Consider the following 26,684-nt stretch of genomic DNA (forward strand, 5'->3'; position numbering starts at 1 on the left):
AAAGCTCTTGGAGGAAGGGGCTGTTTCTTTCCATGTGTTTGTGCAGCGCCCTGCACAACAGGGCCCCACAAGCTCAGCTGGAGCGTCTCTGTTCTACTGTAACACAAAATAATAAAAACGGATAACAACCCTATTCCTTGAGCCCACCTGAAAACCTGATTCAGCCACCAAGTGATGCATTCGTCAAAACAGGATCATTCAATTCCTGACTAAAAGCAAAAGGCAGATGTGATTTAAAATGTCATCCTCTGGGTGTATGGTCAGGAGCCCTATAAATCATTCACCATTACTCAGCAACTGCCATGTTACTTATCTGCAGACCAGCTGGACAAACAGGGGGCGGGAAGGGATAAACTATTTTGAATAGACACGTTGCTTTCTGTTCCATGCTGTCGTTATCCTGTTTTCTGCAGCCCCCTGTTGCAGCAGCAACTCTCCAAAGGTACAAGAAGGAATGGGTGTTGTCCCAAGGATGGCCGGGCAGACAAACAGACCGAAGTGAGTTTTTAAGAAGGCTGTAGACTGGGGTGGGGAGGTGCTTTGCAGAGGAGTTCAGGGAGGCTAAGCTATGTGGAGGGGGCATTTGGAAGAAAGAACAGAAGTAGAGTGGACCAAAGTAGAGTCATGATTTTTTTAAAATGAAAAACGGCTTTTTGGACAAAACAGAAAAATGTCCTGAACAAACAACATCTGTTTCCATAGACGATGTTCACCTTGGCATTGGACAAAGCCTTCTGACAAAAAAAGAAAACAGTGGTGGGTTTATCAAATTTTTTAGCAGTGAGAAAAAACATACCCAGAGCTGCTTTACCCAGACATGACAGAGGTCACGCAGGGTCTGAGAAGAGGTGGGATCTACTGATTAGGGCAGGATGCCAAGACTCAAGATTCTGGGGTTCTATTTCCAGCTCTGGTACCGACCCACCATGTGACCTTGGGCAAATCCATCCTCACCCCTCTACCGTGCTCTCTCCATGAGTGAAATGGGGCTCTGGGTGCTCAGAAAGGTCCCAGGAGGGCTGAATGAAATCCTGCCTGTGAAGCGCTGAGAGATCCTTAGATGGAACACTACCCTTGGTGTTCACCACTAAATAGGCAGGTCCCTCAGGCGCCCATATGACGCACAGTGAGTGCTGTGAAGATTAACATGCCTTCTCTCCTGCATGGGCTGAGCTTCGAGCCAGAGATGTTCCAACCTGCCTGCAAGGGAAGTCTGAATGCTCTGCTTCATCTGCCAGGGCACATCTGGATCATATGCTCTCTCTCCAAACTGACACTGGGTAGCAGACCTGACATAATTTCTTTCCTGGATGTCCTCATGCTGTACACTGGGTCACAGCCACAGAGGTTGGTATTGCAGAGACTGTGCTGGGTGAGGAGCAAAGGAGAAGCAAAATCCCAGCGCATCCAGCTTGTCAGCAGCCGAGAGCTGGCCGGGGATTTGACTAGAAAAGGAACAGAAGGGGGTGAGAAGTTCACTGTTCAATATTTGACCCATTCAACCCATGGCCTCCCTGTGAGATGGACAGCACGGGAACAGTTTTAGCCAGCTGTGATAGAGAGGCTCTGTGATGCAGACTCAGGCCTGCAGGAACTGGCCTCAGACAGGCAATTACATCACCGGGACTGGATTCTGATGCCCCGACACATGCTGAACAGCACTTTACTCTGCAAGTGACTCTGCTGAGCTCATTGAGGCCCTTCTAGGTGAAAATGAATCCAGGTATCAGAATCTGGCCCTAACTATTAACTTCAGTGGAACGGCTCCTGGAATATGGCGTTATTGGTGTGGAAAAGGACTTCAGCGTTCGAGCTCTTGTATCCTGCAGAAGTACATTATGGAATTTTCAATATCCCTGAAGAAGTTGTCTCCTTAAATAGTTTCCATTGGCCTTACAGAGGTTAGCTATGGCTTAAGAGCGGGTATTGTCACTTAAATTCTCAAGGCAATTCAAATCTTTGGTTTTTCCTGAACCTGAAAGTAGGGAGGTGGAGTAGAAAAAGAGTGTGTGTGTGTGTGTACGTACACCTGCACACTGGTTATGAGGTTATCAAGCAGGAAATACCTCTCTGGGGAACAGAAAGGATATTCCCCTCCCCCCCCCCGCCCCTTTATACTAAGACTGAGTAAACAGCAGGAATTTGTCCTGAAATAAACAAGACAAGCACTTTTTATAATGTGGGGAATTATATTTACACTTCCCGAGAGCATTAGCACATCCAGGATTGTGTCATGTTTCTCATTAATGAGCTTTTCCATCAAATTCATCTTACAGTAAAAGGGAGCCCTGTTCCACGGTCAGTGTTTAATGAAAGTCAGGTCTCTGGAGAGAGGCCAGCCACTGCATGAGTCCACTCCAGCAAATCTTCGAGACATTGGGGTGAAAAAGAATCAGAATCAATATGCTGCCCTGGTGTGAACAGAAATGTGTCTGTGTAAGCCTGTACTTTCTGGGGATGTCTGTCCACACGTGCTTAATCACTGAGTGTAATGCTTAGTCATTCTGCATACGTGTCTTCTGTGCCTGTTGCCATGTGTATCTTTATCAGTTTGCCTCTATTTCTATGTGTGTGACTGTCTGAGTCTTTGTACACGAGTATCTCTGTCTGTATTTATGTCAATCTGAGCATGCTTCCTTTTTGCCCATCTCTCTCTGTACATCGTAAGTCTGTGTGTGCATATGCATCTCCACCTGGCACATGGCTTCCCGGGACTGGCTCCACGCTAACTGGGAGAAGATGGACTTTTCCATATTTTTACATTAATGAACAGATGTGTGTCTCTCCAGCAGTCTGACCCTCACGGGCCAAGACAGCTCTCAGCAACTGCTGAAGCTCTTCTCAGCACAAATGTGAGGTGTTTAATAAGGTGTCTAAGTGCTTATAACAGGAACTTCTAAGGTCTGCAGGTTCTTTTCTTTTAAACCATGTGGGACCCGATTATAGTGGATGAGCATTCTCCCTCCAATCGCAGGCAGCTCAATTCCCGGCTGGCAGATCAGACGGTGGTGGGTTGACCCTCCTCTGATTATTTACAGAGAAATGAGCTCCGCAGCCACTCACTTAGAAGCAGGTGCCAGGCTCCTGTACTGACTTTTTTTGGAACCATCTTTTATTAAGCTTCTCCGGATAGAGATCTACTTTCTCCTCACTCTGCATTCATCGCAGTTACACCTGCCTTGGAAAGGAGCTGCCCAGAGGAGTGAAAGCTTGGGTTCATTTCATTGCTGCTGCCAGCAGTTCCTCTGCTGAAATACCTGAACCCACACACTTCACTGACCCTCTGCACATCCCCACCCCCACCCCCGATGCCCCCTGCAACTGAGGTAAGAAATGCACAGTTCTGGAGAGCCCTGAGCCATACAACAGGAAAGGCTTGGTCAAATCAGGGCAGAACCATCATCCCCATTTGCAGAGCAGGTTAAGGTGACTCATGGAGAGGGAGGCTCCTTCCACAGCCTTCCGATGCAGATAGAGCCACAAACAGGTCCCCGATCCACCTCCTGAGTGCAGACTTTCAAGACCAGTCACTGCCTGGGGACGCATGGCTTCCTAAGCCCTTTAACCCTCTATGCATCCACCGACCACTCATGCTTCCACTAGTTTGGGCGGCAAGAAATTCTTTTATCATCCTGCTGTCAGATAACCCTCAGTCACCTGACCCCTGTAGGGCCTACAACTCCCTGCTCCTCTCTTTAAAGGGCCAGACTCATAACAGCGATGGGCTCCAGTGCAGGGCTACCGACCCTGTGACAGATACAAAGGGGTCAGGCAGACTGAACATTACTGGGGCTTTATGGTACAGGGATTGAGGAGCATCAATATTCTGTAGGACCATTTGCCACATGCATGGTGACTGTTAACTAATTAATGACTTGGTTAATTAGTTGCTATTGTAATGGTACGAGGTAAACGCAGGGTTATGGCATCTGTCTTAAAAACCCAAATGGTTAACAGGAAATATTCATTTTGTTCCTATTAAGTGTAATTACCCACAAATCTGTGGGAGCCTGTTATTTCCATCTAATTACAGGGCATTTAACAAATAAACCAGCGGGAGGGTGGACTCCACAGGGGGGTAGGAGTAAGTGCTGTGCTGCTTACGTTGATACTGCTGTGAGAGGCTCAGAAGGGGGCAGGTGGTCCCAGATTACATAAGGGCCAGGAGAGTCCTGCACTCAGTCTGCTGGGGCACTCTTAGCGTGAGTGCAGCTAAGAGAGGCAGAGAACATTCAGTCATGCAACTTGCTTTTCAAGAGCAGGCGTCCCCAGCCTGCCCCTCCCCACACCCAGCTCCTCTCCCATCCCCATAAAAAGGGAGACAGAAAAACAATTTCAATCCTAGTTTTCTATTCGTTAATTGCATTTATTTATATCTATGGAGCTGGCGTCGAAAGGCTCCTGTTAGGGATCGGGGTATGCTATAAGCACTGTGCACACTGATTTTTTTAAAAGAGGTAGTCCTTGCCCTCAAAGAGCTTACAACCCCAGCAACAATCGAGCACAGAAGGGGGATGAAATGGACGAACAGGCTGAGATTGAGAAAGGGGTAACAGCAAAATTAATGTATCTTAGCAGCACAAAGAGCACGGGTCATTCTAAATAAAGTCTCAGAAGAGTCGAGGGAAAGCAATTGTAACAGGCTTTGAAAAAATACCTTTTGTGTTGGGCAATCACCCTGGAAGAGTGACCCACTCTGAGATCATCAATTCCAGGCAAAGCGGTTTTACAATAACACTATGAATAAGGTGCCAGATACCATGGTGACGGGTGCAGTATAAGAATCTGAATAGAATAGAGTAGAACAAATTCCTGATGGTCCTCTCGTGTCTATCTTACAAACAGGGAATGCGGAGTTTGATTTGCCTTACACAAAGACCTGGCATAAGGCAGCACAGACCAGTGACTTTCCTGGAATAACACCAGCTCCTTGGAATAACACCAGCTCTGAATCTGACCCATAATTTCCAAGCTGGCAGATATTGGCTGCTTTCTTTGCAGCACACACATGCTTTGCACAACTCAGCAAAACAAAAACCCTTCTTCTGAAGCACAGGTCCACTGGCAAGTGGTTATCTGCAATTCCTCCCACTCCACCTGCCCATGGGATCACTAGTAGCTGAGCAGAGACACTCAAAATCTATACTCCTTTCACTTGTGACATGGCAAGACCCTAGATCCTAATGATCTCAGACCCAGGACTGTAGATTGGATAGAACACCAAGTCCCAGCGATTGCACACTTATCCTCCAAACCACCCAGTCAACCCTGACGGGACCTCATTTCATTCATGCCAGCACATGGCTTGGAGCACTCAGCATGCCAATCCACGCCAGCGGAATGGGGCATAAATCAGAGCGAGCACATTCTATCACCTGATTGTTTGATTGTGTCAGGTTTGATCAAGTTGGGCCTGAGTGCTTGACTGTTTACAGGGTTGATTTGGAGAATCCAGCGAGAAGAACAGAGGCAGTTTGCAGCTGTGCGGGAGGAAGCTCAAAGGAGACAGCAGCAGTCACATACCAAGATGATGGGCACAGTATAGATGGGTAGACATGGAGATGGATAAATACATAAGAGGATGAATAGAGAGAGAACCCTGTAAGGGGATTGATTGACAGACAGATAGTACTGCACACAGATAATACAATAACCATTTAGAATCTTGACTTTATTTTTTATCAAAGAGCTGTAATAAAGAAGGGAAGGAGATGAGAGCGTGTGCCTGCGTGAAAGGGCCAGGAGCACTCAATAGACAGTAAAACTGGGATATGCGAGTTGGCTTATCAGTATCACACCTCTCTGCCATGGTCCCTGGTGTGGGAACGACGCCAAAGGTAAACAAACCTGAACACTGCTGAAGGCATGGCTCCCGCACTCTCACGAGCCAAAGTTGAATGTCCTGGAGCTTTATGAAGCTACCACAGTCAACCTTTTGCCAACTAAATCCCTAGATTGAGAAGTTACGCTGTCTACCATGTCCTCAAGGCCAGACAAGGCCTCTAGCAGACCACAAGAGGGGGTGAATCCCAGAGCTGAGAGCACTCCTCCCTCAGGGAAGTCCTAGTTTCCAACCCAGAAGGTCATCCTTGATGACAGCCAAAGCAGCCTACCAGCTGAGCACCCATGACAGGTTGAGGCATGGGTGTGGGCCAGTCATTGAGCATTGGGCCCCAAACCATTTACCATTATTATTATTTATCTTAGGCCAGTGCTTACTGTCCCCAGCTGAGGTCAGGGACCTATTTTGCTAAGTGCTGTGAAAGACAGTCCCTGCCCAAATGAGCTTACAATAGAAGCAGACAGAGACAGACAGAGCGGGAGAAAGGATGTGTCATTATCTCCTTTGTACAGGCAGGTGTGAGTGGGACATCATGGGTGCCCAGGCCCACTGTACATGAGTGAATCGCACCCATATTAAGCTGTGAGTTAATCTTTGTTTGAGAGAAATTCCCTTCCTGTTGGAATGTGTCTTAAACTTTTCTCCCTGTCCCTACCCCACCACCCCCTGATCCAGAGCAAACCACACAGGCTCCAAATGAGCATAGCTGCAAAGCCATTTGCTTCCCCTAAGACACATCTGTGAATATTCATGAAGCTGTGTTTCTGGGATCACACATTCATCTTTGCCTGATTTACAGCCCCCATTTCCCCCTCGAAGAGCTGGGATATTTATTTATCGTCTCTCTCTTGCCTTATCTCCCAGCCGCTGTTCTTCGAATAGGCTCCCCATCCCCATAATTCTTCAATTGTTATGGAGATCGATTCTGAAGGAATCAGGCTAGGAATCCTGGCAGGACAGCAGGGAGGTGGGTGAGGGGGTGAGATGCCAGCCCTTCCTTCCTATCCTGTGTAAACAGACTGCGGCCACAGCAGTTCTTCAGCCACCTCTGGCTTGGGGTGACCTGTTGTGGCATTATGTAATGCGTTTTAATGTGACTGAGGGGAAGGAAATCAATATCTCTTTGTTTTGCCCAGTTGTTACTAGTTCTTAATGTCAGGCGTTTCTCACCAATGTGCTGTGGTCCCAGGTCTCACAGCTGGTTCTGATTAATGGTCTGAACACTGGTACCCAGGATCATCTCTGGGTCACAGCCACTCCAAAACAGTGCATTCAAATGGCAGTGTTGTTATCCATGGGGCAACTGTGTTTTTTATTGTGGGCCTCTTCTCCCCTCAACATGCTATAGCATTTCCGAAATTGGACAAACAGATCAGTACTTGGGTCCCCAAATGCCTGTATGTTAGCAGCATTCCTGGCACCTTCCTTCCTGGGACAGTCTGTAATGCTTGCAAGCTTTTTATTTTAAAAATTGTTACATTTCTCCATGCACAAAGAGCAGCAGATCTCTGCAGTGTGAATGAGCTTTCTTTTAAACTGAGAACACCACATGAAGAAGGACTCATAAAATATCCAGAAAAGAGCACTTTGTGTGTGTCTCCATCTATCTGCTATGGATCAAATGCAAAATGGCTGCCTCTCTGCAGACAGCAGAATCCTAAGAGATTTAAAGTTTCAGTACAGGAAAAACAAAGGCATAACAGTTCCTAAACGTGCCGAAAATTTTCACAACGAACACGCAGCCTGTATCACATGTCGCTGTATTTCCATGAGAGCCAGCCTGTGCACACTTCAGGAAAGCCCATGGTAGGTGCAGTTCTCTGTACTGCAGCAGCAGTTCAGTCCAAATTAGCATCAAGGTTATCAGGGGTTACTCTCCTATTGCAGCTAATGAGTTGTTCAGATTTTTCAGTGTTTACCTGGGTTGTTGTTGCTGACTCACAGCTCCGAGGCTGTGGTTTATCACAAATGCTAGCCTGACCTGACTTGACATGCTTCAACCATCCATACATACACAGTACTCATGTCCATGGGTTGAGTTTCCATGCTCTCTCTCTTTTAGCAATGGGATTCTAGCACCAGAGTCTGTATGAGTTTCACGTCCCTGGTGGCCCTTTGCATTTCTTCCTATGATGCTGTCATGAGAGATGTATGGTGAACGTTTTAAAATGTCAGCGCTTTCTCCATTGCTGCATCCAGGAAAGCAAACTGATGGGAAATTCCCCTTGTCTTTTGCATGGCAACCATGTTCCATTGAGAGAAAATGGGGGTGCAACTTTTCAAAGGACAGTCACAGACGAGCAGCTGATAAACCAAAGCATGTGTCATGGGCTGCCTTTTCTGGACTCTCAAGTGGCACCAAACTGGACCTCTTGCTCAAACCATTTTCCATCCCAAATATAAGCTCAGAGAGCCAAACCCGGAACCCATACTCACTCCAGACCCCTGACTGAACCTAACCTGACCCCAGTGGGTAAGAACTGAGGGAGGCAGTCACGAGTTGACACCTCCAATTTGCAGCTCACTCTTACTCATGTTTGTATTGCCCATTGTGGGACCCATTGTGCTAGGTGCTGTATGTATACATAACAGGAAGATGATCCCTGTCCCAAGGAGCTTACCACCAAGAGCAAACAGGGGGATACAACAGATAGCTGGGGGAGTACAAGGAAACAGACACAAATGTGGTCACTGGAAGGTGCTGTGAGCGTTGCTTCTTAGTGCTTATGGACTGCCATCACCATCAAGTGATCTGTAGGCATCATGACAGAGGTGAGTTTTAAGGAGATATTTGCTCTCTCTCAAGCAACTAGTTCAATGCACTCCAGTGGTTTCGTGTACTATTTTATTCATCCTATAAGTAAAGACAGATTTAGGAAACTAAGTTTTACAGGTCTCTTATTTGGTGGCATATGGCATCGTTTTCTGCACCTAGCCACATTCCCCATAGGGCTGGATAAGGGTCATGTCCTTATCCAAATTATTGCATGATCATTTTCAGATCCCCTGCTCAGATGCATACCTAGCTCACTGGGCATTTGACTGGCTTTCACATCCAATCACCCTGAGTGATTCCCATCTTTCACTGTGTCCCATGTGCCATGTCCCCGTTGGAACTCTTGCTACACAGCACGTTCTAGAGACAGCCTTGCAGCATGCACAATCAAAAAATCTTTGATTCATGTAACTGAAAGAAAGGGGACACAGTTCTTGCTACTAATAGTCTCATACTAGATCAAACCCTGCTCTCAGTTAAACCAGTGTCATTTTGGAGTATCCCCGATTACTCCAGTAATTGCACCAGTTTAATTTAGAACAGCATCTGTCCCATTTGCTTTATCATGTCACATGGTGATTATTTAAAGAAAAAGGTAACTGAAGCACCATTAGCAAGTGTGTGTTTTAAGGGGGAAATATCAAGAGAATAATTGCTTGATTTAAAGTGATCTATTCCATTAAGTAACTCTTTGCCATCGGCTCTATTTAGACTTTCAAGTGTATTTTTCATTCATTCTTCATAATAAAATAATTGCTGATTTATTAAGGGATGTATCATCTGTTATATGAAATTATACTTATGAAAGGCAGAAATATTTGCTCCCTTTTGTATTTACTATGTTGTAATAAACTAAAGGCCAAACACAGGTGCTGAAGAACCTAAAAGTAAGACTAGATTCTGATGCCTTCATTTACACTGAGTAGTACTTTACTCCCCTAGTCACCCTCTCGATTTAAACGGGGGAAGTAAGGTTTCTCTCAGGGAGAGTAATGCTGGGAGAATCTGTCCCTTAATGACCACCTCTCCTGCCATCTTCATTTCAGGCTGCCAAGATTTTTGTCATGCTCCATCGTAGCCCAATTAAAACGAGGAGAGAATCTCTGCCTCCTTCGTGTCCTAGGTACTCAGCGTTCATTTGTTTTTATTAAGTGCTGGTGAAAGTTACCAGATTGATTACCTTTCCCTATGGAAATGTCCTATGGAATTTAATAGGCGTGAAATCAATAGTGTTCCATAGTTATTTAATGGGGCTCTACTGAAGTTACTCTATAACCCTACCGAATAGAATAGAGAATGATACCCTTTCTGTAAGTTTCTTTGCTAAGCATCCTATGTCAGAGACAGAATTCTCCATTAACTGAAAGGTGTTTCCACCGGGCAAGCTCAGCTGTGCAAGCGTCTCTTTAGCCACTGTTCCACTGTGCCCGATTCCTGACCTGGAGGGACCAAGCTCCAGGGAAGAGAAGCTTGTCCAGGATCGATCACCAGTTTCATCACTAGCCTCCCTTCTGAGACTGGCATGAATGTTTCGTCTCAGGAATGACCAGATTCCATCACTACTACGTAACAGGTGGTTAATACCTAATTAGATCACTATGGCTAATTCACGAGGGCTCGTTGTGGTGGTGCCTGACGCATCTTTGATGTCAGTAGTGATGATGTACCAAGGAACAGTCTAGAAACCAACAATTCAGTTTGGAATGGAAATGTCAATATATTCAGAGAGCACTGAGACAAGAAATTATCCAATTAGGATGGAAGAACTTCACCCTGCCAAAGAAAGAGGGAGGTGAAAGGAGGAAGGGAAGATGGGGGATGGGGGCGGGCACAAGAATCAGACATACATGCATGCACACAATGAGACACATGCACAGAACGACATACACCCATCCAGAGAGAGACAGAAAATGAGACATACGTACATACTGCTACATATAGCAGGCATATGCACTCCGCTATGCATACATGAAATAAAATACACAACACACGCACACATTCAGAGAGTTAGCAAAGGTAGACAAGACAATACACGTGCCCAGCCTGTGATATAGGGAGAGAAGCCAGCAGGCATGCAAGCACAAAGAGACAAATAGAGATATACACACTCATACAAATACACTCAGAGAGGGAGAATAAGGGGCGTGCAACCAGATCCACATGAGCAGGCATGAGCACCCACGCACACAGCACCAAATTCCTTTACCAATAGCAGGGGGTTAGGAGCAGAATTTAAACTGTCTCACTGTCATTCTAATATGGCTGGGGGGGCAGTCTCCCAGAGTCAACATGTCTAGGATTTTCTTGGTTTGTCTCAGTTCTACATCTACCTCTTTCATCACCAGTAGAATAAAAAACAAAAACTATAGACGGGTTTAGCAGACCCTACAAAAATGCAATGGTTTGAGCTCCCTCTAATGGCTCAATGGCAGCAGTACATAGGGGAAAAAACCCCAACAACAAACCCCTTGGAAGATTCTGATGCACAAAAGGCCAGATCTGCAGCAGCTGTAGATCAGCCTCACTGAGTGCAGTCGAGCGATGCCCAATTACACCAGCTAAAATTCTGGTCCAAAGCTTATAGATTTCCACGATGCTTCTGTCAAACAGGAAAGAACCTTGACAAACTCAGGGCTGTGAAGTGACTGTTTGCCATGTGGACAAGGCCTAACTCAGCAGGGGAGCAAAATCAAGTTCATCAACGGGGGGAGGGATAGCTCAGTGGTTTGAGCATTGGCCTGCTAAACCCAGGGTTGTGAGTTCAATTCTTGAGGGGGCCATTTAGGGATCTGGGGCAAAAATTGGGGGATTGGTCCTGCTTTGAGCAGGGGGTTGGACTAGATGACCTCCAGAGGTCCCTTCCAACCCTGATAATCTATGATTCTATGAACGCAAGTTCAGACTGGAAATAAGGTAAAAAAATGTAACAGTAAGAGCAATTAACAACTGGAACAATTTCCCAAGGGTCGTGGTGGATCTCCATCACTGAAGCTGATGGGGCATGGGAGTTTGGTTGTGAAGGGGGAGGTTGCTCAGCAGAATGTGTTGGGTGGGGATTCAAATACCCTGTGATCCTGAGAGAGAGCATCCCACATTCATTACCAAGGTCCTCCACAAAGGGGATGGGTGCCATCTTCCCAAACCTCTCACACCATGGACTGCCATCAGAACATCACAAGTGTCCCCAGTGGATTGTGAGGGGTCCAGGGAAGGGCATTTCCTGAGCCGGCTCTGCAGTGCTCAGCCAGAGTGGGAACGTGCGATGGAAAAATATCCTGGTGAAGGAGACAGCCCCATTATATCTAAGGCCATAGCTTCGGTGCAAAGAAGGGGTTTGTGTGTGAGTACGTGTGTCGGTCAGGGGGGTTTACAGTCAGATAACTAATGTGTATTAGCCATCCCGCTGCAAAATCCTAGCAGAGACAAGATACCTCTAGATTTTACCACGACAGAGCTAGCCAAGGTCAGCACGATACCCTGCCAGGGGTTGACCTTGCCTCTTTACCCTATAGTCAGACTCCAGTGCCCGGTCCCCACTGGGGCGTCACAGGAGGTTAGCTAATGTGCTAGAGTTATCCCTTGGTAAAACACACTTGGCTTTTTCTTTTTTTGCAGTGATGACAAAGCCTCAGAGCAGGTAGGTAGGTGGAGGCAGCCTCTCCAGAGCTGTTCACACATGCATTGAATTTAATAGAGCTGTTTGTTTTCCAAGTACAGCCTGCACCACAGTCAGACAGCATTTGAGGGACTGGTATTGAGTCTGACCCAACAAATCTATTCTTTATTGTCAGCTCTGTATTTGTTTCCATGAACTAATTAGGAGAAAAGAGAGATTCCATCAAGAGAGCAGACAGGGAGGCGGGGAGTGACGGGGAATAGAAGCCTGCAAAAGCTGAGGAAGGAGCAACCCGATATGATTGGTGTCTGCTCCAGCAAACAGCCCAGAGAAAGGTAACCCTTAGATTATCATGAGTGCTGGGTGCAGAGCAAATGAGAGCATTGCAATGAGGGGAAATCGTGACTCCACTCAATACATTATCCCCAGCACAATGGGTACTATGGGTAGGGAGTATTTATATTCTGGTAGCATCCAAAAGTTCCAATTGCAATCAGGGCCCCAGTGTGCAGGGCACTGAACAAACCCAGAGTAAGAGAAGTCTCTGCCCTGATGGATTTACAATCTCCTACAGGATCATTCTCAAAAAGAAACCATGTCAGATTGATTAGATACATACACAGGCGACTTCTTTGAGATTGGTATGGGGATTATGGGCTTTCATCTTCCAGGCACAGCTTCAAATTTAGCTCAGGGCAGGGCAGTGAATCGGTTCAGTGGGTCAGGAGTGGGATGCAGAATGGGTCACTCATTCAAACCTGCCCCAAGGGATTAGATGGGATTAGAGATGGGCAACATTTTTCAACTGAAACTTTTTTCAGAGAACAATGCTGATGCAGGCCCACTGAAACATTTCACAAATGTGCCGCGAACACACCAAATTGTTTTGGATGAAAAAAAACAAAAGTCTGCGGGGAGAAAATCTAACTGTCCAATGTCCACATTGTTTAAATGAGCTAGTTTATATTTCAATTCAAAATTACTTTTTGTTTGAAAACTTCCTTCGGGTTCATTTGTAAAAGTTACAAAACATTTTTAAAAGCTCCAAATCAAAAGGAAACATTTTGTTTCAGGTTAAACAAAACATTTTGTTGGACCCAAAACCAATGTTTATTTTTTGGAACAGTCAGTGAGCTGAAAAATCAGTTAATCCCACAGCTCCAAATGGGAAACGAGCCCTTCACCTCTGCACCACCTGTGCCGTTGCATCCCCAGAGCAGAGCGCATTGGGATACAGAGACGGACGTTAGGTCATTTCTTCATATCCAGCTAAAACTAGCGCCTGGAAGTGGCTGTCTTGTGACTGTTCGGTGGCTTGTGTGAAATGAGCTGATGGTGGCAACCCAGATCCCCAGCATCACTAACCCTCCATCTCTATTGACACAAAGACTCTGTTTTTCTCAACTCTTTGCCACCTTTGTATGCATTGGCTGGGCAGCTTTGCATGTGCAATTACCCTAGCCACACACACAAAGTTGCACAAGGACCCTGAGCTTCTCTCTGTACCTGGCTCTCTCAGCAAGCTGGCCCAGGGGAAGCTAAATGAGCATGTGGAGATGTGCCAGATGGGAGAGCTGCTGATAATAGCTGGAGTGAAGACCGGGGATTATTTCTCCAAGGAGACAGTGAGTCACAGCAAGCCGGAGAGGGAGCTGAAAACATTTGGTTAGTTGCTAATCTCCCTGGATAATAGGGATTGAAGAGCTAGGAGGAAAGAAAAAGCAAATCTCTGGCAGCATCCCTGGGTGCCTAGGAAATGGCTTCATCTCTATGTTAGCTACACTGTTGGCTCTCTGGCTTGGCCTGCGTGGCCATGACTCAGCTTAACACTGCTAGAAAGCCTCAGCAAATGCACTGTGAGTGCCAACTTTGTGACTGGTCTCCGTCCCTGTGCTGCCCAGCCTACGGCTCAGAGGGCAGGATGCCTTTGTGTGCTACCATCCTTCTCCCCTGCCCCTAGAGCAGCCTTTCCATGAGTCGCTGCTCAGTAGCGCTTTGCTGGTTTGAGACCGTGAGTTAGAAGACAGGAGTGAGGAATAACCAGTCTGTGCCTTGGGGCCTTCCCAAGACACCTGTGCAAAGTGGTTGCAAGACGCTAACCCAGGTGTCAGCAAGTAGAAAAGTCTAGCCTGGTGGCTTTTCACACCGATTTTGTATTACGCAAGGCAAAGGGGATTCCAGCCCAGAGAAGTTAAGTGACTTGGCAAAGGTGACAATGTTTAATATGACAGGTTTCAGAGCAGCAGCCGGGTCCGTCTGGATCCGCAAAGGGAAAAGGAGGGCTGGTGGCACCTGAGAGACGAGCCCGTTTATTTGTTATATATGGAAGACCTGGGCTCTACTACTAGTGATTAAAATGGGGGTCTGGGAAACAGGACCCCTGTCCTGACTCACGGGGTCTCAAAACAGAAAAGCAATACTGAGCAGTGACGCTTGCAGAGGCTTTTCTGGAATCTGGGGGTCCCGACTCGCCAATCAGTAGAGTGTGGGGCTGGGAGGACTCCGGGCCCTTGCACTGACCACACGCCGTTTTGTTGGCTGACCTATACTGACCAGAATGAGATGTACCAAGTGCCCTGCTCTTCTCCCTGGTTCTGCCCTTCCCGCTGCCAACAGGAGATGCTTCACACTCGCCACCGCAGTGTCCAGTGCCCCCGCTGATCTCCTCTCTGGGCATCAGCCGCCTCTTCCTCGGGAAGCCAGGCACAAGGCAAATGAAGTTTTCCTCGGTGCTATTAAGAGTGAAGCCAAGATTTTTGTTGGAGTCTCAAGAAAGGAGCAACCTCTGCATCCTCCTCACCTCCCTCATTCATCACTGTCACATCTGGAGAGGTTTTTTATTTAACAACCAATTTATTTCCAATTTAACTAATCTCAGGCTGGAGCATCTCACACAAACACACCAAAGACACCGGAGCTGTAAATAGACTTACAAACTACACCAGTTAATATAAACTCCCATCAAAGCACATCAGACAAAAGAGATACTAGAGGGAGATTGCAGGCCACTAAAATATGCAAGCCGCCGCAGTAAACAATCCCTTCCCATCCTCCCCACTGTTTCTTCTGGTGACTTTAAACTGCTGAGATTTATATATTTGCCTTCCGGATTGCCCTGTCTCACCTTGAAAATGCAACAAAAGCTTTCATCAACAATTTATGGGGAGATAATATAGAGAGACTTGGTGGGGAGATGGAGGCAAACAATCAGAAAAAGGAAAACGTATTTCTCCGGGACCCACCACAGTGTATAACTCTCAGCACCCTATTATTCTACCCTTGCCTGTAAGGTCATGTTGCAGCTGTAGATGTACTTTGGAACAACAATTGCTGGAGATAAGGAAAATCTAACTGGATAAAAAGGACAGCTAATCAGACGACAAGCCCCCGAATTGCTCAAGGAATCCATATTGATCTGAACAAGATATCAAATATAAAATAAAGGATTTGCTAACTCCACAGACTCCATTTCAGTTTCTGCACCTCGCACTGTTTTTCCAAGAATAGGAGCCAGCCTGCTTCCTTTTTCGGTTTCTCCTCCTCAAAGATAAAGTCTCAGCTGCCCGTTCAAAGGCAGCAGCTGCTTTTAAAACATTTATTTATTAAAAGCACCCTCCTGATTCCAATCTTTCCACAAGCCCATGAATCTTAGAGATAAACAATCCCTTGAAAAGGCAACTTATCCAGTCTGGGTTCTCTTTTTCTCAAGCGAACTCAGCCCAGGACTGGTTTAGATGTCACTGGGGCTGCTCACAGTCGAGACAATGGCCCTGCTGCTGTCATTCCTCAGCATTACTCCAACTTAACAGCCGGAGTCTCTCAATACCACCCGCGGATTGCTTCGAACTAGTGCAGTGTCAGCCTTTTCTCTGGCACGCTTTCACCGCTTCAGAGTAGACCAATGCCCGTCTGATCCAGCCTCTTGTCTCCAATAGTGGTCAGTGGCCACAGCTTCACAGGTAAGTATAACCTCTCTCTAATGTTCCTTGTGCAGTACCATCCCTTGGCATACATTTCTTTCTAGGACCCATGCTAGCAATTAGCTTACGTCCTGGAATAGGAGGATTGATGGACGCTTGTCATAGGAGGTAGAAACAATCTATGAAATTATCCACTCCCTCTCTCTGCAAGTTCAGGATGGTCCCGGGAATAGGAGAGCCTTCACAGCAGTCTTCCTAACTACCAAGGATCACTTTATTTATGCATTTCTAACAGAGCTGGTCAAAAACAATTGACTGAACATTTTTCCCATTGGAAAACGTGGCTTTGTCGATTTGGAGAAAACATGGATTTTCCAAGTGGGAGAACGAGAACAAAAGATGGGTTTAGTTTTGTAATGTAAATGTGAAATGAAAAATTCCTTTTTGACACATCAAATCATTTCATTTTGATCCAAAATGTTGACAATTTCCATTCTGACATTTCCAATTCAAAACATTGCGGAATTTTTTGTCCTGCAAAAATGTTCAATATTTCGATTTTTTGTTCCAATTCACAATGGACACTACTTTCAAAATAATTGAAATTTCCCACTAAAGAAAAAATCCATTTTTGAGCTGCTCTGAAATCAAATAATTTTTAAACCTCTCTGAGCTATGTCATTCCATAGCGTAAAGCAGCTAGTTCCGCAGGTTAACAGCATGCTGTGCTGAAATATGCTTCCAGTCCTCCCCTCCCCTCCCCTCCTCTCCCACAGCTGAACAACACTGATGTTTTTCCCCAGAACTCCTTATTTATTTAAAACATTTTGGCTGCTGATCAGCTCTGTGCTCATTTAATGCTCTCTACCTCGAACTGGGAGCTTCAAGCACTTTGATAAATGGATTGAAAGGTTTCTCTGGTATCAATGAATCTACACAGCATCCGCTGCTGAAATGAGATGATGTAATTTCTTGCAGCAGCCCTCATCCAGAAGTCACAACAGATACCCTTCTTCTAGCACCAGCATGTGCCCCAGCAAACTGGAAGCCTGGAATACATACAGATGTAAGAGCCTGATTTGCCTCACACTCACACCTGGGTAATTCCATTGACAGCAGTGAAGTAACACCAACATAAGAGAGAGGAGACTCAGGCCCTAATAGGCAGCATTAATGTACTGTCAGAAACTATCAGCTTCTTTAGAGCACAGCCAGTCTGGCTGGACACCTATAGTGCAGCATGGACTGAGGGCTCAATCCTGGCTGGTTCAGAGGATCTCCTGAAAGGAGTTGCACCCGCAGCTCCTGCTGGAGTCAATGGGGATTACAGGTACTTGGTAACCCTCAGAGTTCTCTCCCAGAATGGAGGAGGGACCTAAGCATAACCTTAAAATTAAAAAAAAAAAAAAAAAAGAACAGGAGGACTTGTGGCACCTCAGAGACTAACCAATTTATTTGAGCATACGCTTTCGTGAGCTACAGTTCACTTCATTGGATCCGATAAATAAATTTAATAACAAGAATTTTAGTTATAAGCTAGGGACGCATCAACTAGAAGTAACGGAGGAGGAAAAGGACCTTGGAGTATTGGTTGATCATAGGTTGACTATGAGCTGCCAATGTGATATGGCTGTGAAAAAAGCTAATGTCGTCTTGGGATGCATCAGGAGAGGTATTTCCAGTAGGGATAAGGAGGTTTTAGTACCGTTATATAAGGCACTGGTGAGACCTCACCTGGAATACTGTGTGCAGTTCTGGTCTCCCATGTTTAAGAAGGATGAATTCAAACTGGAACAGGTACAGAGAAGGGCTACTAGGATGATCCGAGGAATGGAAAACTTGTCTTATGAAAGGAGACTCAGGGAGCTTGGCTTGTTTAGCCTAACTAAAAGAAGGTTGAGGGGAGATATGATTGCTCTCTATAAATATATCAGAGGGATAAATACCAGAGAGGGAGAGGAATTATTTAAACTCAATACCAATGTGGACACAAGAACAAATGGATATAAACTGGCCACTAGGAAATTTAGATTAGAAATTAGACGAAGGTTTCTAACCATCAGAGGAGTGAAGTTTTGGAATAGCCTTCCGAGGGAAGTAGTGGGGGCAAAAGATCTATCTTGCTTTAAGATTAAACTCGATAAGTTTATGGAGGAGATGGTATGATGGGATAACATGGTTTTGGTAATTAAATATTCATGGTAAATAGGCCCAATGGCCTGTGATGGGTTTTTAGATGGGGTAAGATCCAAGTTACCCAGGAAAGAATTTTCTGTAGTATCTGGCTGATGAATCTTGCCCATATGCTCAGGGTTTAGCTGATCGCCATATTTGGGGTCGGGAAGGAATTTTCCTCCAGGGCAGATTGGAAGGCCCTGGAGGTTTTTCGCCTTCCTCTGTAGCATGGGGCACGGGTCACTTGCTGGAGGATTCTCTGCTCCTTGAGGTCTTCAAACTACAATTTGAGGACTTCAATAGCACAGATATAGGTGTGAGGTCTTTTTTAGGAGTGGTGGGTGAAATTCTGTGGCCTGCATTGTGCAGGAGGTCAGACTGGAAGATCATAATGGTCCCTTCTGACCTAAAATATCTATGAATCTATAAAATTGGTTAGTCTCTGAGGTCCACAAGTCCTCCTGTTCTTTTTGCGACTACAGACTAACACGGCTGCTACTCTGAAACCTTAAAATTAAATACTCCCGAGACCCACAGGTTGAAATTCCCACCCTTTTCTTTTTCAGAGGGTGGAGCCTTCCCTTAATTTCTTAACAGCTGGTGTTCATGCTCTGCATAGGTATTGAAGACCCCACAGAACTGTATGGGACACAAGATGTTTGCTCTGAAGATCCCAGCCAAACTTCCCACTCTTCCCCACTATTATGTTGTGGGCTGGCTGCCACGCTCTCCCCGCAAAGGTGGCTGCACTTCAGCAGGGTGTGTTTCAAGTTCTTTCAGGATTCATGGGGATAAAAGATTCCTTGGGCTCAGTTGTCCCTGATAGGCACAGCTGTGCATAAGGGCCATGGTGGAAACTCCAGGAGGCATAATCCATCTTGGATCTCCCCAGCATGCACAGAGAGCCTCTTGCTAACGCACCCCTTGTGCCGGGTGCTTTTCCTCCATGGCCAGTACAAAGGAGACAGGGACCCCCCCTCCCAAGTGGATCCCAGGCCCAACCCAGCCCTGGATCAGTCACTACCTACTGCTGTGTCAGGGCAGTTGCCATTTCACCTGGATTTCAGAAAACGAATCTGAAACCCGAGCCTAGGCAGCCAAGGCCAGCATTGCCCTGGAGGGCAGAAACATAACGAGATTCTGCAGATGCTGGGGGAGATTCATGGACTCACCAGCACTGGTGAGAAATGTTGCCAGCGAGCCTTTAAATTATGCCTTTGAACTGTGCTTAACCCTGTTTCCACTTTGATTTCATTGGGGAGTTGGTTCATGCTAAACAAACTTTGCTTGATTATTAAAAACATATTTCGCAGCTTCAGTAATAGAGACTTGGCTGAGGCCAGTGTGCCCCTTCCAGGCAGCGCGACACACACCAGTCTGACGGCTCGGCTGGGCAAACATTCCAAAACCTGGCTTTGGGAAAGAGACGTCAACTGCCATGAAAAGAGCCACAGTCATTACTGGTGACTTCGGGGCATCCCCTTGTTTTCAAAACATAATTAAAATGTTTAGTTAATAAAACTGATCTGATCGTAAAAGCGTGGGTGTTTGCAAATTATCCTGAAGTGACAGTACATTGCACCGCAGAATGCTGAGCTCATCACACCGACGTATCTCTGGTAATAAGGCTTAAGCATGCAGGTGAGCCTTGTGCTCTCACAGACCCTGCTGACCTCAATGGGGCTTGAAGTCAACAGCAGTCTTTACATTGACTCTGGTAGTCTTCGGAGCATACCCAATGGGACCGATGTCTTTGGATCAGGACATGCGGAAAGAGTAGAATGCAATGTAATCCAAGCCTAAAAGAGTGGTGAAGTGGGAAGGCATAGGTATGGAGCAGGCAAAAGGGAAGTGAGGAAGTCCCCATGTGACAATGCAGCTGCCATGTTATGGGGATGCAGGAGAATCCACGGGGCACTGTGAGAGTTATGCATGGACTCTGCAGCCAGGCCTAATTTCTCCCCGTAAGCTCAACACTGATACTCCTCAACTGGAGTATTGTGTCCAGTTCTAGATAGTACACTTCAAGAAAGATGTGGATAAACTGAAAAAAGCCCAGATAAATTTCTCCTTATCCACTGGGAACAGGAAGACAGGGCTTAAATTGCAGCAAGGGCAGGGTTGGTTGGACATTAGGAAAAACTTCCTAACTGTGTGGATAGTTAAGCACTGGAACAAGTTACCTAGGGAGGCTGTGGAATCTCCATCACTGGGGGGGTTTCAGAGCAGGTTAGACAAACACTGCTCAGCGATAGTCTAGGAAATACTTAGTCCTGCCTCAGTGCAGGGGACTGGACTAGATGACCTATCAAGGTCCACCTATCAGATCCACAACTGGTGCAAATCAGCAGAATTCCACTTAAGTCCTGGACTTGTGCTGAACTGTCCTGTTGCAGATCTGGTTCTATTCCCTTACCGCCTGGCTCAGCAGAACTATTTTTATTTTATTTTGGTCTGTACTGAAAGATGAGGCCAGAGAACTGGGAAAGCAGGGTCAGGGATGAGGAGCTGCTGCAACATGCTAGGCCAGTGGGGACTCTATGTCCCCGCCAGAGCAAGAAATATTTTATCTTTCACTTGTTTTGATCCCTGTCCCTGGTAACAAGGAGATGTTACCATGGCAATTGCCAAGTGATAAATCTACATTATTATTGCCCAGCACATTAGGCGAGGAACAGAAACGACCCTTTTAGAACCACAGCGCTGCCTGCTTTATTTCTCCTTTCTTTTTTTTACGGCAGAACCTTCCCTTGGTGTAGCACACAGCAAAACCCCACTGGAAAGGAACACATCCATAGATACACCAGCAGCCTCCGGGAACGGAAAGCCCAGCAAGTTAAACCTGCAAGACGTCATTCACCCAAAGCCCTGTCGGGTGGCAAAACACAAATATTTTTTCTAAGCCTGTCTTCACCCAACCCTTTGGGAACATGCATTAGGCTAGATTATTATTGCGGTTTGTTTCTCAGTAGCACATAGAGACCCCAGGCTGAGACCACGCCCCCATTGTGCTGGGCACTGTAGAGACACGAGGGAAGAAACTGTCCCTGTCCCAGAGAGCTCACAATTGAACGAGACACAACACACAATGGGAGGGAGGAAGGAAGTATCTCCTCCCCGTCTTACAGATGGAGAATTGTGATACAGGAAGCTCAGGTGACTTGCCCAGCCCTGGCGGTGTGTGAGCACCAGCCTTCTAACCCAGCTCTCCTGAATCTTAGTCTTGTACCTCCACCACAAGACGTGTTACTATTTCTACCTGGGGGTGTAGCTCTGAAATACTCTAGACAGAAGTTGTCAAAGGCATTTGGGATAATATAGATAAGTACCTGAGCCCAGCTACCATTTTCTTGTCCAGAAGAATGAGGATGAGCAGGGCTGGATTTAGGTACAGACATACAGACCCATGTCTATGACCCAAGCTTTCTGGAGTCTCCCGATGAGCCCAGAATCTCAGCTGTCATTCATTTTTAATTATGTCTCCAGACCTCATAGATGCAAAGAAAAACGTGAAAACATGAACGGAGCCTGAATGTGCAGATAGCTCTCCAAGGGGTGATTGCCCTATTCATCTTAACTCTGGAACCTGCTGCCACTCCAGGCGTGGGGGCGAGGGTCATGGCTTCAGGTGTGGCCCATGGCATGATGGTGGGGGCCACACAGGGTATGCCTAGGGTCTTAGGTAGCTTAAATTCATCCTTGGAGATATGCAAATAATCAGGACCCTATTTATTTCACGAACACGGCACCTCTGATGTCTCAACCAGCTCTAGCTCTGAGCACGGGCAAATCACACATCACTTTCAGAGTCAAATGAATATTCCCAAATAACTTGCTGTGCTCTTTGTCCACTTCTAACTGGCAGCTTCTTCAATAAAAGCACTGAGTGGACCTCAGGGGTGTGGGGGAATTTGTCTGGTACTGCAGGGAACCTATAGGTGCATGTAGCCCATCACATTTAGGAGTCCACACCTCCGTCCAGGAAAGTGGCATCAAAAATCAACCCTCAGGGAGACACAGACAAAACACCTTCCTTATTTCTGAGCAGGTTCTCATTGCCCCTCCTGGACAGATGTCATTGGCAATGCATATTCCAGGCTGGGCTTTCATCTCAGTCCCTTTCACATTTTGCCAGAATATTTCTGTGTGTAATTTCCCCCGGGTGGAAATACACATTTGAAATTCTGCTTTTAAAATTCCCTTTCCTCTGCCTCCCCAGCTCTCTCCCATGCTGGCTTTCCCCTCTATGCAGGCACAGCCCCAATTGGCTGTAAATCTATAAATCAACTCCTTTCCCCTTTGAAGTACAACCAGTGTTGTTTGGAATCCCTGACTTTTTGCTCCTTTTATCATTCCCCATATTTCACTTATTCAGATCCACAGATTACATTTGTCTTTCAAAATTGCTTTCTTGGTCACTAACTCCTTCCCCAGCCTCTTAGAATCATAGAATCATAGAATATCAGGGTTGGAAGGGACCCCAGAAGGTCATCTAGTCCAACCCCCTGCTCAAAGCAGGACCAATTCCCAGTTAAATCATCCCAGCCAGGGCTTTGTCAAGCCTGACCTTAAAAACCTCTAAGGAAGGAGATTCTACCACCTCCCTAGGTAACGCATTCCAGTGTTTCACCACCCTCTTAGTGAAAAAGTTTTTCCTAATATCCAATCTAAACCTCCCCCACTGCAACTTGAGACCATTACTCCTCGTTCTGTCATCTGCTACCATTGAGAACAGTCTAGAGCCATCCTCTTTGGAACCCCCTTTCAGGTAGTTGAAAGCAGCTATCAAATCCCCCCCTCATTCTTCTCTTCTGCAGGCTAAACAATCCCAGCTCCCTCAGCCTCTCCTCATAACTCATGTGTTCCAGTCCCCTAATCATTTTTGTTGCCCTTCGCTGGACTCTCTCCAATTTATCCACATCCTTCTTGAAGTGTGGGGCCCAAAACTGGACACAGTACTCCAGATGAGGCCTCACCAATGTCGAATAGAGGGGAACGATCACGTCCCTCGATCTGCTCGCTATGCCCCTACTTATACATCCCAAAATGCCATTGGCCTTCTTGGCAACAAGGGCACACTGCTGACTCATATCCAGCTTCTCGTCCACTGTCACCCCTAGGTCCTTTTCTGCAGAACTGCTGCCTAGCCATTCGGTCCCTAGTCTGTAGCTGTGCATTGGGTTCTTCCGTCCTAAGTGCAGGACCCTGCACTTATCCTTATTGAACCTCATCAGATTCCTTTTGGCCCAATCTTCCAATTGGTCTAGGTCCTTCTGTATCCTATCCCTCCCCTCCAGCGTATCTACCACTCCTCCCAGTTTAGTATCATCCGCAAATTTGCTGAGAGTGCAATCCACACCATCCTCCAGATCATTTATGAAGATATTGAATAAAACCGGCCCCAGGACCGACCCTTGGGGCACTCCACTTGATACCGGCTGCCAACTAGACATGGAGCCATTGATCACTACCCGTTGAGCCAGACAATTTAGCCAGCTTTCTACCCACCTTATAGTGCATTCATCCAGCCCATACTTCCTTAACTTGCTGACAAGAATACTATGGGAGACCGTGTCAAAAGCTTTGCTAAAGTCAAGAAACAATACATCCACTGCTTTCCCTTCATCCACAGAACCAGTAATCTCATCATAAAAGGTGATTAGATTAGTCAGGCATGACCTTCCCTTGGTGAATCCATGCTGGCTGTTCCTGATCACTTTCCTCTCATGCAAGTGCTTCAGGATTGATTCTTTGAGGACCTGCTCCATGATTTTTCCAGGGACTGAGGTGAGGCTGACTGGCCTGTAGTTCCCAGGATCTTCCTTCTTCCCTTTTTTAAAGATTGGCACTACATTAGCCTTTTTCCAGTCATCCGGGACTTCCCCGGTTCACCACGAGTTTTCAAAGATAATGGCCAGTGGCTCTGCAATCACAGCCGCCAATTCCTTCAGCACTCTCGGATGCAACTCGTCTGGCCCCATGGACTTGTGCACGTCCAGCTTTTCTAAATAGTCCCTAACCGCCTCTATCTCCACAGAGGGCTGGCCATCTCTTCCGCATTTTGTGATGCCCAGCGCAGCAGTCTGGGAGCTGACCTTGTTAGTGAAAACAGAGGCAAAAAAAGCATTGAGTACATTAGCTTTTTCCACATCCTCTGTCACTAGGTTGCCTCCCTCATTCAGTAAGGGGCCCACACATTCCTTGGCTTTCTTCTTGTTGCCAACATACCTGAAGAAACCCTTCTTGTTACTCTTGACATCTCTGGCTAGCTGCAGCTCCAGGTGCGATTTGGCCCTCCTGATAACATTCCTACATGCCCGAGCAATATTTTTATACTCTTCCCTGGTCATATGTCCAACCTTCCACTTCTTGTAAGCTTCTTTTTTATGTTTAAGATCCGCTAGGATTTCACCATTAAGCCAAGTTGGTCGCCTGCCATATTTACTATTCTTTCGACTCATCGGGATGGTTTGTCCCTGTAACCTCAACAGGGATTCCTTGAAATACAGCCAGCTCTCCTGGACTCCTTTCCCCTTCAAGTTAGTCCCCCAGGGGATCCTGGCCATCCGTTCCCTGAGGGAGTCGAAGTCTGCTTTCCTGAAGTCCAGGGTCCGTATCCTCTTCTTCTGATGTGTTTGTTCAGCCAGTTCCCACTCCAGTAGATTAGCACATATTATTTGTCTTTTAGTAGCACCAACATGCCTCAGCTGCAACTGGGGTCCCATTATGCTGGGCACTGCATATATAGTGAGAGAGTCCCAGCTAAAAAGACCATTAGGAAAACTACAATTGCCAGACTGGATCAGATCCAAGGTCCTAGCCCAGCATCTTGTCCACCTCTGTCTCTGGCACTGACCAGCTTCAAAGGAAGGGGGAAGAACCCTACAGTAGCAGATGTGGGATAATGTGCTTTAGGTCTCATCCTAATCTCCAATAGGGATCGATTTACGCACTGAAGCAGAGGTTTAACATCCTTTCCTCAATGCTTGTTGTCATTCGTTAGGAGAATGCTGCATACACTTGATATTATAGAATGATCCCAATCTAACCACCCGTTTTACAGACGGGGAGCAATGGTGTGACTTGACCAAGGCCCCACAGGGAGTTTGTGGCAGAGCTCAGAAGTAACCCCACGTCTCGTGAGTCCCAGTCTGGAGCCGTGGCCACAAGACCATTCTTCCTCTGTGATCATGCAACCAGCTCATCGGCCAAGTATCCCTACTACAGAGCGCTGCTTTCCCTTTCTACAGGATTTCACTGGCATCCTCATGCAGGAGCCATCAGGGGTCTCTCAGCATCTCCAGTACTGCTTTGGGTGAAATGACAAAGAAGGTTTTCGGACAAAGAGCAAATGATTCCCTGCCACCACCCAGCCCACTGTCAGAGATTTGTGGAAAGGTCGATGAGCCACTGCAGCCAGGTCTGAGCTGGGAAGGGACACTACTGGGTTGACTATAAACTCTCCTACTAAGATTTCACAGATTGTCTATCTCTAGTTCTTAGACACAGGGACGAGCATGTTCCAGTAGTTCAAGCAGGACTCTAGGACCCAGGACTCCTGGGTTCTATTAATGGTTCCATCCTCAGCGCTGCCCTCTCAGACACCATCAGGAGAAGGCTGAGAGACCCACTCACAGGGACCAATCTGAACCTCCCAGCCTTTGATTCCCATTTCCCCATTGGCGGAGCAAGGCAGCGCACTGCAGAAGGGGGAGTCGGGGAGACAGATTGGTCTCTGTGCCACTCGCAGCCACCCTTGTCTTTCATCAGGAGTCTGTCAGAACAGCCAAGGCGCTAACCGGGAGATCAAGCTGATGAAACCTGGATGGATCCAGCCTTGGCCACCAACATCAAAGGGAGTAATCGGAGCTCTGTGATGCTTCCAGGGAAGTAGATGCTGCTGCAAATGCTTTCTGCGACCAGCGCTGGCTCCATTCCCCTCCCCAACAACAACTCCCTTTTATCTGCAAAATCATTAATTGAATTAACTCAAGTGGAGAAGCTGGGGCAGACTCAGTGAGGCGCATCCACCCAGAGCCTCCTTCCTCTGGAACAAAAGAGTGTGACAGTATCAGATGGACACAGTCCCGGGGCAGCCCTTAGGGCTCTGGATGGAAAGTAGGAGACCAAAAATAAAAGAAAGAAAGAAAGAAAGAAAGAAAGAAAGAAAGAAAGAAAGAAAGAAAGAAAGAAAGAAAGAAAGAAAGAAAGAAAGAAAGAAAGAAAGCTCTCAGCTTTCTAGTGGTTTCCTATCACTCATCGGGGGCCAACATGCTCTGACTATGAGAGAGGCAGGGTCTCAGCATCAGGCATAGACACCAAACTTTGCAGTGTCTCCACATTCATAAAGTACCA

The 26,684-nt window shown here is 46.5% G+C and overlaps 1 long non-coding RNA gene across 1 annotated transcript in view; it reads right to left on the reverse strand.

Moving 5' to 3' along the window:
- LOC140901752 (uncharacterized) overlaps window positions 1-26,684 on the reverse strand; it is a 164,607-nt gene that overhangs the window by 39,794 nt on the left and 98,129 nt on the right. The gene's annotated exons all lie outside the window — the stretch shown is intronic.

This window comes from Lepidochelys kempii, chromosome 22 (assembly GCF_965140265.1).
Source record: "Lepidochelys kempii isolate rLepKem1 chromosome 22, rLepKem1.hap2, whole genome shotgun sequence".
Classification (NCBI taxonomy): domain Eukaryota; kingdom Metazoa; phylum Chordata; order Testudines; family Cheloniidae; genus Lepidochelys; species Lepidochelys kempii.